We start from the raw sequence: 19,415 nt of genomic DNA, 5'->3' as shown, positions 1-19,415 counted from the left end.
GTGAAGTTGTGGTATAGACTTACAAATCCTATTCATACTGAGGCATTGATGGATGGTTACTCGGTGAGTTCGAGATATCAATCAGTGAGTAGAACAAATTGTACAAATTTTGTGACCCGTATAGGCCATTAGGAGGTGTCGCCAGATGATAGCTTGGTGAGTCATAAGTCAAAGTAGTAAATGCTAGTTTGTCTTCTCTCGAACTCTGTATTTTCACTAAAGCAAATAAGACACAACTCCATCGATTGGAGTTTCAGGGTTTGTCGATGCGTGAGGCCCTAGTCTTGAGACCATATGCTGCATATTAACCCATGTCATGGGTGTGTTTCCTTTGACATTCATTGTCAGAATGCCCTTCTTCTCTGCAAAACTGACATTCCTCAAATTTGAGCGAATAGAGCCACTTCGATTGCATAATTTGACATCGATAGCAATACCCTCTCGAGTCATTAGATGTCATGCATATTTGAAAATATTTTTCAAAGTTAGAGTCTTGAAATAAGTACTTACAATGCGATGTCGTGAGCATAACGGATCTTGAACCAAGTTTCCTAGACTTAAGCTCTGATACCAAGTCTACAACGCTCTGGATTTTCATAACCAAAACTTGTCAAATCTTTTGAATTTTTTTTAATACAGCGAAAAGATGATGGTTAGTCATCGGTTTAAAAAACGTTGGATGGGTCATAGTTATGTATCCAACAACATAATCAAACTTTAAGCAAACAAAAATATTTTATTTACAAGTCTTTATTGCAAAATAGTACTGCTTAGTAAAGCAGTACTATAATAAATAAAGTCTACAAACAAGTATAAGTAACGGTATGGTAAAACACTGAATCTCGATGCCACTCTGCTCCACACCTCGCATAGCAGGTCAACTACCTAGATTTTCAAAAAATGTGGTTACTACCATTCCAGTGTGGTAGGAAAGCATTTCAGTTCCAAACAAGTATAATATATTTAAACACAATTAGCTACTTAAGGGACACAGTTTGAAAACATCTATTTTGGATCAAAGTTCAAGTCTCCATAACTTAACATAGTATCATTTGCAGGTTCCCCATGTACCAAAGCATGAACAACTCAAACTCATCTTAACCATGTGAACACAACTTAGGTCATTCACCCATTTGGTCCAACAATGTACCGAGACAAGTGCCTTATATAAGGCGATGCATGAATAACACTAATGTACATCCATTCATTCGTTAGTGAAACTAAAACTAATGTATTATTTTGATAATTACTAGTTCATACCCTAGTATGTGGGGGGAAACCTTGTTCGATATCAGAAGAAACATCTGGGTGTCTTTTATGCTATGTATTTGATTTTGTCCAAAGCAGGGAGACACTCTTGCCAAGCGAACCCAATGCTAAGGCTATTTTGGATGCATCTGACTACTATACTAGTTGAGTCTATCGCCTAGGACTAATGAATAGCCCGGTCTCCTCACCTTCAAGGGATGAGAGATTGCTGAACACTTTGGTCTAAAATAATATGTCACTTGAATGGTACCACCATTGTCTCCATGATGAGCGTAAGTCATGAATGAGTTCAACGGTATAATCTTGATTATAGGAACGTCGAGTGCCTCTTGACAAACCAGTGTATTACTCACGAAGGGCAATATGAACCCAACCCAATTCAGTCAGTTCTAAAGCACAAGCCTTTGCTCGTGCGGTGGTGACCATCATTATGTTTATTTATATGCACACAGACATTGCTCTTGGTGCCTTTGACCTTCACGAGTGTTTCACCCATTTAGGTGGGTGATTTTTTGCATCATGAAGGAATTTTGCAAGGTACATGCAAATTTCAGTTTATTCTTTTTAATTTAGGAAGAAATTTTGCAAGGTATGTGAATTTTCATTCATTCTTTTTAGATCAGAAAAAAATTTCGTAAAGTGTGTGCAGATTTCCATTCATTATTTTTAAACCAGAAATGAATTTCGCAAGGTATGTGCAAACTTTGGTTCATTCTTTTTAAACCAAAAAAGAAAATTTGTGAAACTCCGATATTGTGAAATTTCTTATTAGTATCGCACCGGTATTGTGAAATTTCTTATTCTTGTGAAAGTATGGTATTGCAAATATTCTTATTTGCCTCCACCATTCGTAAGAGATTCACTGAAAAAACCGTTGGAGGAGGCCGTAATTCAGGGTTTAAGAAAATAGTGCATCCGGATGCAAAAAAGGGGTTGAGAAACAAAGCATCATTCTTTCAACTAGTATGTTGGATCATCTATTTTTGCTCTATTCACGATTTTTTTCTCTGATATTCGTTGTTAATCAAATGAAGATCAATTAGTTTACAAAAATCTAAAAATTTGAACATTTATTTACTTATTAATATATATCCAATATTTATCATCTAATAGTCTTTGGTAAAAAAGTTGTAAATCTCTTTCCACACTTCAAAGTTGACTCCTTCGGGAGGATGTTTTGTCGCTTTGTCATGGTCTTTAAACCTCTTGTAATGCTTATAAAAACTTTTTTGCACCCTTAAGTATGATAGCTGAAGATGTTTATCTACGATACCATGAAGTTCGGCTATATCCTTGTCTAAATCAAACTCTGTCTATACCAAATTATCACAATATAGTTAGTAACACTTTATTTATGAATTAATCTGTTTATCAAAATATAGTTAGGCAATATACTTATATAAACAGCCTTCAACAACACCATCTTCTCGTTCTCTGGGACCTTTATCAATAATTTGTGAGTCATGTTGGCTCGCTCCCTAATGATGCACGAAAGCCTCATAGAGAATACGAATGCACCCTCGCCCATGATTCCTTGCATCTCAGGCTTGATACTTACTGAAGCATTTCGATGCTTGATTTGCTTCTAGTGGGCTACACATTTGTTTTTTCTATGTTTTTGCTGAGAAGATTCTACAATTGTTAATTTGTTGTAAGAAATAAATATATTAATAAGAATGTCACTAATAAAAATTTAATTGTACAAAAGAAATACTAGATTAATATTTACCTAAGGTTGCCATAGACGGCTCTAGAGCTGCGGTGGCCTATGGTGTTTGGGGAGGCATCTCTTCCTCCCTTGAAGTATCACCCACATGTGATATGAAGTGAATTTGGTCTAGGTGTTCACCTTGGCTAGCAGGTGGTGAACCATTCTATTGTGAGGAAGAATGTGTACATCCTCATCATGAACGATTGTATATCAATATCTGTTAATTTTATGCAAACAATATTAGATCAGACTACACTGTACAAAATTGAATCATACAAGAACAACATTAAATTTGATATATATTACGAAAATTGATATATATTTTTAACTCATTTTCAATAAAGAAAAAGAAGGCAAAAGTAGAAAACAGAGCAATAACACATGCACTTACAATACACTTCCTTTGTGACCCTAAATGCTTTGTCAACGCTTTAATAGATAGATGTTCAACTGCATTTATATCAAATTTTGGGTCTAGCCATGAGTCCACAAACCAATTACGACTTTGTGGTAACACATGGTCCTCCTCTGCTTGTGATTCTAACATGCTGCAGTAACTGATATACATTTAGGTGGTCAAGGTTTGATTTTTATATACATTTTATTTTTATTCAATTTTGTTTTAAATTCTAATTCTTCATGTGGTTCTTAACAACCATCTATCTTATATAAAGTTAAATGAATCTCATAAAAACATTAAAAAATATAACAAATTAATATAAGCATTGCATATATTGTATGTTATTAATTGATTTGTTTTGAAAATAAAATACTTTTATTTAAATATGCCACTTTTACCCTTTATAAACCAATTTAAGCTTATCATGTATCACTTTATCAATAGTTATTATAATAGTACATATGACTTATTCCACTTTGTGTGATTTACAATCATATGACCTCAAATCACTTACAATCATATGACCTCATAAGTGAGAGAGATAGAGAATAGAAGAAGGTTTGGAGGATTAGTTGAATCCTTGTATCTTTAACTCTCTTGCATGCAAAACACTTGAACAAACTTTGTCCCTTTTTAACTGACACTTCCTCATTGATGTTTTCATAGTCTCCTTATTTATAGAATTATAAGTGACTTGTCTCCTAATAACAAAAGCTCGTTATGCTATATTTCTTTTCCTTTATTGTCATAGATTTTAGACCTTGTAATTGATAAAATCTTACAAATTTAGATAATTTGCTCTTTTTGGATGGTGATTGAGTTTTTCTGAACGAGTTTATATGGAACAACAAAATAAATTGAGTTGATTGTTTAACTTCACTCTATGAAAGGAAAAATTAATTGTTGGATGACAAACTCCAGTACTTATCAAGAAAATTTAGTATGTGTTATATGTCCAAATAGTATCCCTAAAAACAATGGCTTTTCATATCTATAATTGTTTAGTTGTTTGTACATTATGACCATTTTAATTCTACAGTTTTATCTCATGATAAAGTTGATTGTTGGATACCGCTTTGAAAGACTTTTTTCTTTTATGTTTTTTAATTTTCAGTTTGTATTGCAATATTGTGCTTAAACAAGTTGTGTAGCAATGGAACATTGTTCTTACTGAGATGATCACAATTGTGGGCACTATATTATGAGAGTATGCCCATAGAAGCATGAATACAAACATATTGACAAACATTTAAAATGAGAAAGCAACAACATTTTCATGTTTTACAACATTCAATAACACTATATCAATACAAAGTGAAAGAAAAGTACCCCTATTAGTTTTAAAGCCCAAAACAAGTAAAAATGTATAGGTCTTATATCAACAGGGTAGCATCATAATCAAGATTCATATCATCGAATCTCATCTGGTAACATGGAGCTATCATGGTGCCCTAAATTCAAAAAAATGAAAATATTTTTGGAAGGCCTTTTCTCAATAACTACTTCCCTCTACACTCCATAAACAAGAAGAAAATAGAATTCCTAGAGTTGGGACAAGGCAGAATGAGTCTAATTGACTACACTACCAAGTTTTAAAACCTCAAACGATAATGTCCTACGTTATTCAAAACTAACTAGGAAAGAGCAGACAAGTATGTTCGAGGGTTGAAAGAAGGATTACGGTCTTGTGTACTAACGACTATGTCACAAACATTCTAGACTTAGTAGCAGCTACCAAGCTAAGTGAGGACTGAGAATGATCCAAGGGGGTCATAGGAAAAAAACCAGCTGGGAATGAATGGAACAATTATCACGACCACCCTCCCATAAGGAGTTTTGAGAAAAGAACTTCGCTCCACCAGTGAAGAGGTCATCGTAGAAGGATGGAGCTGCTCAACCCCTCTAATAGTCCAACTTTAGTTGCCTGAGGTATAGTGCATATCACCCCAGACAATCTTGTTCTAACGATACAGAAGGTTGTCTGTATTACGGCAAGCATGGCCACTTTATGAAAGAGTGTCATAAGAAGACCATGGACGATCAACAGAGAAATCTCAGACCTGCACAGCCCTCCCAACAACTGCAGTAACGTCCTCCATCCCAGTGGCCGCCACCAACAAAGCAGATAGAGCAAAAACCAATGGTGGGTCAAGTTTATGCCACTACGACCGAACAACTCACCAATGATGACTTGATTGAAGGTACCATACTTATCAATGGTCATGTTGTGTTTGTTTGTTTTTTATTGTGGAGTCACCCACATTTTTATCTCCTAAGATTTTGTCAATCAACTCTATATCCTAATGTTGCCAGTGGATCATGTGTTCGAAGTGTCTAACTTGTTGGATCATCATACTATGTGTATAAAATGTGTAAAGAATCTAAACGTAGAGTTAGAGGGGCATCATTTGCCTACTAACATAGTTCTACTCGATATCACAGAGTATGATGTTATTTTGGGCATGAGTTGGTTAGGCCAGAATTATGCTAAAATCTTTCGTCATGAGGGTAGAGTCATATTGTCTCAACCTGGGATACCTAAGGTAGAATTTAGGTTATCCAAACCAGTTTTGTAGAAATGAGTGATATCATCATTGAAGGCACATAAGTACCTTAGGAAGGGTTGTGTAGCCTTCATGGTCAATCTTTCGGCAGTTGAGTTGATGTCTACGCTACTTGAAAGCCTTGAGGAAGTGCAAATTTTTTTGATGTTTTTCCTAGGAGTTGCTAGGACTCCCTGAAGTTGAGTTTGAAATCGAATCCTTACCAGAAACGGTGCCAATTTCTAAAGCACCTTACCAGATGGTGTCAGTTGAGCTCAAAGAGCTGAAATAGTTAATGGAGCAAGGATTCATCAAACCAAGTGTGTTGCCTTGGAGAGCACCTATGTTAATTGTGAAGAAAAGGGATGAATTGTTAACGTTATGCATCGACTACAAGATGCTTAGCTAGGTGATTATAAAAAATAAGTACATGTTATCTCAAATCGAAGATCTATTGGATAAACTCCAAAAGGTCAAAGTATTCTCCAAGATCGACCTTAGATATGGATAACACTAACTCAAGATCAATGAAGAAGACATCCTGAAGACTGCCTTCAAGACGAGGTATAGACATTATGAGTTAACAGTAATACCTTTCAGACTCGCTAATATGCCAAATTGCTTTCATGGACCTGATGAATAGGATATTCAAGCCATATCTGGATATGTTCATCATAGTTTTTATCGACGATATCCTAATTTACTCTAAAAGTGAAGAACAACACCGAGAGCACTTGGAAATCATCTTGAAGATTCTCCAAGAGCATCAACTTTACGCAAAAATTTTGAAATGAGAGTTTTGGCTCAACAAGGTAATGTTTCTAGAGCATTTGATCTCCAAGGATGAAATATCTGTAGATCCTGCCAAAGTATATCTCTTTCTAATTTATATAAAAATTCTTATGTTCATAAAAAAATGAATTTTGATCGTTTTAAATAGAACTAGAATACCCTGATAGGTAGGAGTTGTGTTGGACTGAAAGCAACCAGAGAATATCATAGACATTTGTAGCTTTTTAGGCCTTGCTGGGTACTACCAAAAATTCATAATGGATCGCCTTACCAAAGACAAAACTCCTGAAGAATGGAACCAAGTTTGAGTGGAACGATCGATGCAAAGAATGTTTTCAAGTTCTTAAGCAGAGGCTTACTAGAGCCCCCTGTTTTGACCTTACCTTCTTGTTAAGGAGGCTTTGTTGTTTACACTGATGCCTTAGGGATGTGTTTGGGTTGCATATTGATGCAACACAAAAAGGTGACTGTGTATGTATCATGATAACTAAGAAATCATGAGAAGAACTATCCAACCCATGCCCTGGAGCTTGCAACTGTGGTGTTCATACTAAAGATTTGGCGACACTACTTATACGAAGAGAAGTTTGAGGTCCTATCAGATCATAAGAGCCTGAAGTACCTCTTCTTTTAGAAGGAGTTGAACATGCGACAATGATGTTGATTTAAATTCCTTAAAGTACAAATTTACGCTTTCCTATCATCTTAGAAAGGCGAATGTTGTGGCCGATGCCCTTAGCTGCATGGCTGGAGGCACTCTCAACAGCCTCATAGGACAGTGGAAGTTGATCGAGGACTTCATAAACTGGAAGCCTCTTCGAATAGATTTAGAAAAGATTTAATTGTCAAATCTGACAATGCAACTTGAGATCTTCACCCAAATAATAGCAAAACAAGTCAAGGATCCTAAGTATAAGAAGCTGAAAGCAAGGAGTTAACAAGATGACGCTTCTTTTCATTTAAATGAAGATCGGAGTATTTGAATGAAGGATAGGCTATAGATCCTAGATGACCCTAAGCTAAGAAATGAAATACTCCAGAAAGTACACAAGATTAAATATATCATACACCCAGAAGGTACCAAAATGTTTAAAGATTTACAAAAGAAATATGGGTGGAAAGGTATGAAGAAGAATGTGGCTACTTATATCTCGAAGTACTTAATCTGCCAGCAAGTCAAGATAGAATACCAACGACCTGACGATATAATACAACAGATCGAGATTCCATAATGAAAATATGAGGGCATTGTGATGGATTTTATCATAAGGTTACCCCTATCCAGGAGACAACATGATTCAATCTGGGCGATCATCCACAGACTCATCAAGTTTGCTCACTTCTTGTCGACCTGTACCAAGCAATCAACAAAGAATCTGGCAAAACTCTATGTAAGAGAGATCGTTAGCCTGCATGGAGTGCAGGTCTCGATCATCTTCGATCGTGATCCGAAGTTTACTTCTCACTTTTGGGAGCAGTTGCACAAAAGCGTTGAGGATGAAGCTAAAGTTTATCCCAACGTTCCATCCTCAAACAGACGGGCAATCTGAGTGTATAATATAAACTCTGGAAGATATGCTATGAGCATGTACATTGAAATAGAAAAGAGATTGGGATTCACACTTAGCACTTGCTGAATTCACCTACAACAATAGTTGTCATGCTAGCATCAGGATGGCTTCATACAAAAATTTGTACCAGAGGCCTTGTTAATCACTAATCTACTAGGGTAAAGTTGGTGAGTGAACTTTGGACTCACCTATCGTATTACATTACTACATCCATCAAGTGAGTATAATTCGAGCAAACTAGTTTACCGCTATGAGCCGACACAAGTGTTATGCAGATCAACAACGTAGGAAACTCACTTGCGGTTGGAGACAAGGTTTTTGTTAAGGTCTTTCCAACCAAGAGTGTTTTCTGTTTCTGAAAGAAGAAAAAATTAAGTCTCAGATTCATGTTTCTTTAAAATCTTGAGAAGAATAAAAAAAATGGCATACCAGATAGCATTGTCACTCAAATATGCTCAAATACATGATATTTTCTATATGTCAATGCTTAGAAAGTATGTCCATGACCCATGTCATGTCATTCAATACGAGAATCTCGACATCCGAGAAGACATGACTTTAGAGAAAAGACCAGTCGAAATCATGGACAATAGGGATCAAGTGCTTAGGTCGAAGGTCATCCCACTTTTTAAAGTGAGATGACAACATCATGCAAGCGAAGATTACACTTGTGAGCCTGAATCCAGTATATTAAAAAAATATCCTAAATTGTTCATGTAATACCCCATGACGAAATTTCGAGGATGAAATTATTTTAAGGAGGGAAGATGTAAGATTACGAATTTTCTATAGTATCACCGACCAAAGGAAGGACACGAAAGAAAATATGGTCTGTGGTCGAAAAATGAGCAAAGGCAGCAATTAGATGTCACGTGCCTATACGCATGGTGACAGAGGCAACATGTCACAAGAGGTTGCACAAAGAGGTTACTGATGTTGAACTGGCCTGGAAGCCCCTAACATGTGGAGATGGAATAGATCGAGGTACAACCATGGGGTTGACAGAGAAAAATGCAAGAGCGTCGGAGGATTGGTCCTCCAACTGCTAGAAAACATAGGCAAATGAGGAGGGGCGGCGGCATCATGTCTGCATGCCTGGGTTGGCTGAGCAGAGCACGATATACGCTCAGATCATCACATATCTAGCATTTGATCGCTTGATCAGGATGATCAAGTGATTGTGACCTCAAGAAGATGGTTTAAGCATACAGTGACCATCAATAGTAGCCAGAATTGACCCAACGTACCTCAAAAGTCGCCAGTGGTATGCGATCACATGACCAACACAGTGGACTGATCAATCAGGGTGAATTGATCATCTACGCACATCCACACACACAAATAATTTGTCAATTCTATAACATGCTTATCTAACATAGAATTGCAGGGATCTAGCATGCAAAACATGAATTAACCAAACTATTTATGTGTTGGGTGACTCACTAGAGTCCAGTGAGAAAGAGTGGTTGAATGATGAGATTGAATGGTCACTCCACTTCTTAATCAACTTGTGCATTGCTCCTCCCGTGTTAGTGGACGAAAGATTTCCCATGAAGTTGTCGAAAAATAGCATAAACTCATCGGGTATGCGCGATGATCAGCCAACAAAATGAGCCCAAACCTTGAGCTAGCCGAACCCCCACGTAGAGGTCTTGTGGTGTGTGTAGATTGTGTGTAACGCCTGTTATTTTTGAAAAATATTAATTAATAAAAAATAAATTTTTAAAATTTAATTTGAGAGAAATTGGGATTTTATTCAGTGTCAACTTGAAATTGAATTTACATGTTAAATTGAATCATAATTGAAGTAGGATTAAAATTTGATTTAGATTCGAAGTTAATTTGGGCTTAATTTTCATTTAGAATTTCAAATGCAATTTAATGTTAATTTGGAATTGGGTTTTGGTAATTGAGTCCGGATATGTTCAAGGGTTGATTTGGGTTTCTTAAATAGGTTTGGATCCTAATTGGATTTGAAATCCAAAAGAGGAACCCATTTAAGAAGTTAATTTTAATTAAATCCATGGAATAAAAATTTAAATTAAACCACAATTTGATGGATAAGTAGGAGTCCATGGGCTGGACATTCCCGCCTATAGGGGTCAGCCCAATGGGTACTCTACCTTGCCTATAATAATGATAAAATATGGAATTTTTTGTATTAAGGAACCTCCCTTAAACCCAAGTCAAGGAATTCAAAAGTTACCTATTTGAGACTTAGGAGAAAATTTTTCTTTTCTTGGACTTAGATATTTTTCTAAGTCAATAGGCAAGAGACCACCCTAGGGTGGGACGTCCCACCCTAGTAGGCCCCTTAACCATGGCTGGAACCTCTACAAGAGGTAAGCAAAGGTAAGATAAAAAAACTTATTTAAAAAAAGAGGAAATATATATCTTGATAATAAGCATTAAACAAGAAATAAAAGAAATTTAGTTGAAAAGGAAATTTTAGAAAGGTAAGCGATAGGTTGGAATTGGTTGAGAGAAGAAACTCGTAAGGGTTTGAAGAAAATCGAAACTTATATAAAGGAAAGGGCTCACATACCCCCATATTTTGCCCTTTTTCTTTCTTTCCACTCCCTCTCCAATTCTCTCTCTCTCTCTTTCTCCTATGTTCTTCTTCTCCCTGTTTTCGGTCCAGATCTTTTTCTCTCTCTTCTTTAAAGAAGTGACCTCCATTAAAGTGGAGGCATAGCCACGAAGGAAGAGGACCAGGCGAAGGATCCGGTCGGCCCATGCATCTCGGATTTTATCTTCTTTTTGACCTTTGAGATAGGGGTTCTAATATGATACCCGTAGGCTAAGACTTGTATGTGTGAGCATACTTCAGGTGCGTACAGATTTGAACTCGTATATCGATCCTAATTTATGACAGGGTCAATATCGGTTCAGACTCACTAAGCACCAAAATCGATTGTGAAAACTGATATATTAATGCATGGACTGATCCATTCCTAGATCAGTCATGCACATGCCTGTAAAACCAACTTGAATCAATCCCTGGTTGTGCGAGACTGATCAATGATGTGTCATTTAAAAAAAAAGAAATATGGATCAGTGTTGGTCGGTACCTATGTGCATATTTGATAGTCTTTTATTGCATAATAATTTATATATGACATGATATCAGAAAACTTGACTGGTTTGCTTGAATATGGTGGTGATATTTGTCCGAATACATTGATAAAAAATTTAAAGTATGCATTGAAAAATGGATTACTGCGTTATCTTTGTGTGGTTACTAGCATTAGCCATCGACCATTGATTTATTTTTTTTGTGTATTGCTACATTCTGTTAAGGCTTATTGGTGATGTAACCCATATAATGCATGCAATAAGGGATTATTGCAAGTGCTTCACAGTATTGGTCCTTGGATATATATTACTAGTGAACTTTATTTTCTTAGCTTTCATTCATGTTGTTGCATGTGTTTGTATTATCAATGTCTATTTCTCATTTATGTAGGGAAGGTTTTTTTTAGCCATTTGAATAACGATCTTTTTATGGTTCATGTTGTTTTCTTTACTAATATGGATTTACGAGTGATAACTTAAATACTGGTCCACCTCTGGTTCATTGAGAATTTATGCTAGGAATCGCCATTTCTAGGTTGTTGTGTCACAGGGTTTAACAATTTGAAAAATCTTTGTGTTTCTATTGATTTTGGATCATGTCCAAATTCTGAAGGTGATATGGGTCTGCTCGATCACTAGAAGAAAAAATATAACAGACCAGCCATGATACGGGTTGGGCATGTTCAGATTAAAAAAAAAGGTGTTTGGACCTTTGGGTCCTGAGCCCAGATCCTAATAACGGATCAGAGCAGTCCCTATATGGGACTGGGTTTGTCCAGCATTATGACTAATGTTCCAATGATAAATAAATAAATATATATATATATATAATATTTGTTTTTATGTAATGAATAAATAACGAGTGGGCAGATTCCTGGACTGATCTGAAAATGGATCTGTCCTAAGACCAATCCATAAAGGGACAGGCCAATTCCTATGGGAAATGGGTCTAAATGGGATTCAATGGTATCACTTGTGTGTTTGAAAAAAACATGGTTTGAAAATTCATGGCAAGTATTGTTCGAGAGTATATATGTCCTTGCTATAGCACAATCAAGTTGTGATGTCAAGGCATTGTTGACAACCTTTTTGGGTAAAAGTAAACTAGATGGTCTTATTACCTATTTATGAAAATTATGCGTTGTGTTTTAACGAGTTGCATACGTGAATAAAAGTCTTGCCTATTCACCTAACCAGGTTTCGAACTGAATGCAGACCAGATTAATTATGCATAGTATGAATCGCCAATGATCATGCATTGTTTCAAAGGACTATTGTATATGTGATTATAACCTGAAATGATGTAAATGCATATTTTAAGCTTTGAATAGGCCTGACATCGCGTGAATTAACACTGCATGCCATTAAATGAATGTTTGTACTGAATTTCTAATGCATGTACATTAAAGTGTGTGTGGCATGTAATGACGTGCAAATGCATGGTATGAATAGTATTTGATGTGAATGTGTACAATGAGTATGCCTCATGAAAGTGACACAGACATTGAATCATGCATCAAAATGCTTAGATTGGAGGCACGAATCGTAGTGATAATTTTTTTGTGTGCATGAAAATAATAGAATTAATGTAATTAAAAAGATTCTTGATCCAAGTTAAGCCTGTGTAATAACCACAAGGCTAAGAAGTGAAACAAAAATTATATGGGCATTAATTTTGTCACCCATGCATGAAAGATCCACGTTTTATATTAGTAAGTGCATGCATTATTTTTCTGCTCATACATAAAATTATTATTGACTTCTGAAATTGTGTCTTATTATGCAATTATGATATCATTTATATCTAAATTGATGATTAAATGCATTGTAATATGTTTCACGTATATTGGTTTTAGTTTATCTATATTGGTTTAATAACTTTTATTGAGGCTCGATGAATCTGATCCCAAAATATAAATGCAGGTACTGAGTGAAGAGGCCTAACGATGACAGGATGTGGCAACGAGTCAATAGCAAATCTTGTTCCTTTCCTAGAGATTTTTGAATGGATATTAAATTCAACTCTAGTGTCATTTTAAATTTATGTGTCTGAATTAAGTTATTTATGTGATTGATAAATTCAATTTAATTCAATGTATAGATTGATAAATTCAATTTAATTCAATGTATAGATTGATAAATCTGCAACCCACCCAATCTCTTTAATCGATCTTTTTAGCAAAAGATTTTCACTTTGATTTTCAAAGTATTCAAAAAAAAAATCAAATTTTTTGGGTAAAAATTTTGGGGCATTACATTGTGTGTGAGGTGTTCCAATAAGCGGGAACCATTCCCCTATGCACTCAATGTGCCACAATTGTGTGCGTAGGCAAGCCATAGTCTGTGCCAAATTGCGAATTGCCTTGGTGAATCCTTCCACTGTCGTGCACTCCCAACAACACACCACTCGCCTCCTCCATTCGATCCCCAATCCAACACCAGTCCCACCAACTAAGAGGTGAATTCAACTCTCTCTCTCTCTCTCTCTCTCTCTCTCTCTCTCTCTCTCTCTCTCTCTCTCTCTCTCTCTCTCTCTCTTTGGCTTTAATCATTTGCCTTAAGGTTACCAGGACACGCATGATATTGTGATCAAATTCAATGTTAGGGGCCAAACACATGCCACAACAATGATTGCCCCATCCTTTTAAGAGAGGAGGGCGCCCCCAAAGATGGTGAGTAGGGCTGGTAAATAAGCTGAATGAATTGAGCTTGCACTACAAGAAATCTGTGGATTAGTGACGGCTGCAATTCATCGCTAATCCATCGCCAATCCGTTGTTGTAGAGCTTAGTGATGGATTAGCGACGACTAACTTTAATCGCAAATTTCTAGTCGCTAATTGGTGATGAAACATATATGTCGCTACTTTCGTCGCTAAATTGCTACGAATTAACGAATGCTATGATTCGTTGCAAGGTCGTCGTTAATCTGCAGAGATTTGGGTTTGCAACATATATGAATCTGTCGCTAATTTTGTCGCTATTGTAGCGACGGAATTGCGATGGATTACAATTCATTGCACAACAATAGCCGATTTAGTTTTGCGATGGTTAAATATCTGCCCCTGATCTGTCGCTAAATTAGAGGTCGATACTAATTAATGACAGATAAAATCCATCGCTAATCCTTCGTAAAAAATAAAATATAAATATCGAGAAAAAATTTCTCGTGATACAATTTATATATCCTGTGTATAAAAAATAAAGTACACATAAAAAATACATATACAAAGCAACTAAAATAATTTATTGTTCCACTATAATAATCACCAAGTTCTAATTATTTACAAGTGAACATTTACAAAGAGTTTCTTTTGAAACAACAAGAAAGTACAACAAATTTCACACATGAATCTAATCATCGTCAAGATTCTGTGTGTCATCTTCTTTATTGTCTTGATCTGCCCCTTCAGCTCCTCTACGCGGATTATCTCCAGCATCCTAAAAGAAAAAAAAAGTTAGTATTGATAAACAAAATATAATGAAATAAATTATATACAATGCACCTAAGCTAAGGCAATCAAAGTAACATGAGTGAATTACACATAGTCTAGCTAGCAATAAAGTGAAGGATATTAACAGAATTCAGATGTGTTCTAAGGCTGACAGAAAAAAAATCATAAAGATTCAATCATGCAAATATGTGTTCTAAGGTTGTCAAAAAACTCTAATAGTGATTCAATCATGCATATATGTGTTCTAAGGTAGTGAAAAAACTTTCATAGTGATGGAATCATGCCTATATGTGTTCTAATGTAGTCAAAAAATTTTAATAGTGATGAAATCATGCATATATGTGTTATAAAGCAGTAAAAAACTTTCATAGTGATGAAATCATGCATATACTATCTTGAAATCTAATGACATGAAACAAATGACATGAAACTTTCATACCTGACAGGCACCTGCAGACAAAGTTTTCCTGTCCCAAAAAAAGCTGCACAACTCATTACGGACAACGTCAAAAATTGTTTCATGTAAATAGTCATGCATTGTGTCCTTAACAAGCTGGTACTTTCATACCTAACAAGCTTCACGTAAATAGTCACCATTCATATATTCAAGTGACACCTCATTATCAATTATCTTACAGTACATCCATTCACGGTTTGCAGTCATATTGTCCTATGATGTTACGGATATTATTCTAACCAGTTAAAAGAGAATCATAAGAATGCTATGATGAAGAAAATATCAAATTTATCATGCATTCGTGGTAGATGTAATGATTTAATATATATCACATACACACATATACATATATATAATGTCATTCAATCACAAGAACTATGATGCATGCATTGATAACTTAATATTTTCATGTGCAAAACCATTCATTTGAAGCATGTTTGAAGTATTGATAACTTATCATTCATTTTCATGTGCAAACTCATTCATAACACGATATATTCATTTGAATGCATGTTTTCATGATACAATTTCAGATGAAAGTCATAATTAAATTGAAAGTAACTTCATGCAAGCATGGATACAATCACATCAAACATTGCAATACATTCAAATCATTTATATCAAAATAATGTCAAATATGTACCTGCAACAAACACACTCCAATATCCTGCTAACTACTACCATGACTAGCATGAAATCTGAAGTCCAAAAATAAGAACACTTCTATTTTCATACATTAAAATCATGCTTAGCATGATCACTGAACTTCATCAAAGCAGTTCTAGATATCCACAACTAAGTGAGTGTGTGAACAGAAAAGTATTGCATCCAAGAAATTAAATAACCTGTGATGTGCATGCATCACTTACTCATCATAGGTATTTACCCAATTTGCATTGTTTTTGTCACTTACTCACCACGGGTCGCGGGGCACAAGCAGGATCCGTTGTGAAATCTGCAGGAGATACTGTATTAAAATAAAGTTTATTACCCAATGACAAGGGGGTGACGCCCCTTGTTAGAAATGAGCCCGGACAGGGAGACACAACCATTTACTGAAAGCAAGACAGGTAGGGGCGTTGTCTCTGCCGGCAGTAAGGTCAAGACAAGGAGCGAAACCCCCTGCCGAAATATTCACAGGAGGCAGGGGTGGGACCCCCCAAAGGGAAGCATCGGGAGGCAGGGGCTAAACTTCCTGTCGGGAATCAATCATGAGGCAGGGGGTCTCGCCCCCTGTCGAGGCAAATTTTTCTGGTAGGGGGTTCCGCCCCCTGCCGGGAAAACAGACAAGGGGCAGGGCACTTCTCCCCATGCCGATCATAACGAGGATAGGGCGCTTCTTCCCATGCCGATCATAACGAGGACAGGAGGTAGAGCCCCACTGTGGGAGAAGTCAAGAGGACAGGGGGTGAAGTTGGCATTCAAAAGGACAGGGGCGAAGCCCCTTGTCCTGCCAAAGATCAGGGCCAGAGGAGGGCCTGGCAGAGGCGATCGGGGCCTCTGCCAGCCCCCGCCAACTACAGAAGGGTGGGGAGGGTTCGACAGAGGCTGTTAGGCCTCTACTGGCCCTCCAACAACCATAGGGGGAAAGGGGAGACTCCAGCAGAGGTTGGTGGCCCTTTGTCGGACCGCCAACGACCCTTATTTCAAAGGAAAAAACAAGGAAGAAAGGGGGAGGGTTACCTGCGGGAGGCGTCGATGAGAGGTCGCTGGCAGGGTCATCGTGGGCTGGGGTCGTCTGCTCGCCGAAAAACGTAGAGGGGGAGCAACAAGAGAGAGAACAGGAGAGGGAACGAGAGAGGAGGTCGTCGGATGGGGCTCGACGAAAAACACAGAGGGGGAGCAACAAGAGAGAGAACGGGAGAGGGAACGAGAAAGGAGGTCGTCGGGCGCGGGCCAACGACAAGAGGTCGATGGGCGGTAGGCGAGCGGGCGGGCGACGGGAGTTCGACGGGCGACGGGCGGGCGACAAATGAAGCAGAAAGAGAAAAGGAGCTCACATAAGGGTTTTACGACGAAACAATTTTGTCTCTACTTCGTTGCTACTTGGCAATGGAAAATTTTTGTCGATGATCCGTCGCTAAAGTGCGAAGAAACTTGAGACATATTTTTTTCATTGCTAATCTGTCGCCAAGTAGCGCCGGAAGTTTTCTGTCGCTAATTATGCAAATGTTAGCGACGATAGTTTTCTCTAGCTAATCAGTCACGAATTGGTGACAGATTCTTTCTGTCGCAAACGTCCATCACTAATTAAAGTTTTTCTTGTAGTGTTGGCTTGTTTGGGCTCAGCTCATTAAGAGTGCACCCCTTGCTCAGGCTCAACTCGTTAGCTCGTCATGAGGCAAGTTGAGCTTTGCGAGCCAATCACGAGTTGGCTTGTTTTCAAAAAAATATTTTTAAAGTATTTTTTAAAGCTTAATAATCCATAAAATATATATAATACATGCATAAAGCATATATAATATGTATTATATATATTATATATTTATAATATATAAAATAAGCTAGAGCTGACCATGTTCATGCTCGGCTCATTTACGTAAATGAGCTAGCTAGCTAATAGTTGGGTTGAGCTCTCATGAGTCGAGTCAAACGACGAGCTGGTTCCCAAACCTAACGGTGGGTGAGCAGGTAAAAACACACACTAAGAATGTGTTTGATAGCGCTAACAAAATATCTCTATTTAACATGTGTACCATACACGCTATCAAACGCGTCAAAATTTCTCCCCCATCCAGAGGGAGAGGGTGGTGTGTGTTCTCCCCAAAACACAAATTTGCGTGTTCCTGTGTGTACGAAGGAATATCTTGGGACCCACAATAATTCATATGCCAATGTTGCCCACGATGACCTTATAATAAAACAACATATAAAAAAGGTAGATATGTTTTTGACGGAAATATCCTCCTGTAAGATAGATATGTGTTGGATGAAAATGTCCTTATACTCCCCGTAAATAGATTTGCACGTTTCGCCTTTGTTTTTAGTTTGTGTTACAACAGTTTTGTGCAAAGGAGATTTATTGAAGAATGTCGCAAATCGAATGACGATTTACTAAAGAGGACTACAAATCGCAATGGTGATTTATCGAATGACACCACAAATCAAAATAGTGATTTGCTAAAGAAAGTAGCAAGTCGAATGACGATTTGCTGAAGGACACTACAAATCGAAAAATGATTTGCTGATGGATGTTGCAAATCGAATGACGATATGATTTGTACTGTAAATCGCTACTCTTTTATTTGATTTCTACTATAAATCGCTACTCTTTGATCTGATTTCTACTGTAAATTGCTACTCTCTGATCTGATTTCTACTATAAATCGTTACTCTCTGATCTGATTTATATTGTAAATCGCTACTCTCTGATCTGATTTCTACTGTAAATCGCTACTCTCTGATCTGATTTCTATTGTAAATTGCTACTTTCTGATTTGATTTCTACTATAAATCGCTAATCTCTGATCTGATTTCTACTATAAATCGTTACTCTCTGATTTGATTTCTACTATAAATTGCTACTCTCTGATCTGATTTTTATTATAAATCGTTACTCTCTGATTTGATTTATATTGTAAATCGCTACTCTCTGATCTGATTTTTATTGTAAATTGTTACTCTCTTATCTGATTTCTATTATAAATTGCTACTTTCTTATTTGATTTCTACTATAATACTCTACTCTCTGATTTGATTTTTACTGTAAATCGTTACTCTCTTATCTGATTTCTATTGTAAATCGCTACTCTACTCAGTTTGCCATTGCCACCATTATCTCTGTTGTAAATCGTTATTATTTATCTACTCAGTTCTACGCTTGCACCCTGGTATCATGATGAACAATAGACAGAATGCTGATTTTTCTGATAGTTCAACTATTTCTCACAAACAGACAATGACAAAGGGTGCACCGATAATAATAGACGACTATGACGATAAAAGGTGTTACAACGACAGCAAACGATGACAAAGGATGCTCCGACGATAATAGACAACGATAAAGGGTGCTCCGGCGGTAGCAGACAATGGCAAAGAGTGCATCGTCAATCGGAGTTTCTGTTACAGTAGATGGTGCATCATCAAAGGGTGATCTGGAACGTTTGGAGCGACATATTGCGAGAAGCTCCTGTTAAAGCAAAGG

This window comes from Nuphar pumila, chromosome 13, assembly GCF_984573655.1.
Source record: "Nuphar pumila chromosome 13, dmNupPumi1.hap1.1, whole genome shotgun sequence".
Classification (NCBI taxonomy): domain Eukaryota; kingdom Viridiplantae; phylum Streptophyta; class Magnoliopsida; order Nymphaeales; family Nymphaeaceae; genus Nuphar; species Nuphar pumila.
This window is presented reverse-complemented; position numbering follows the sequence as displayed.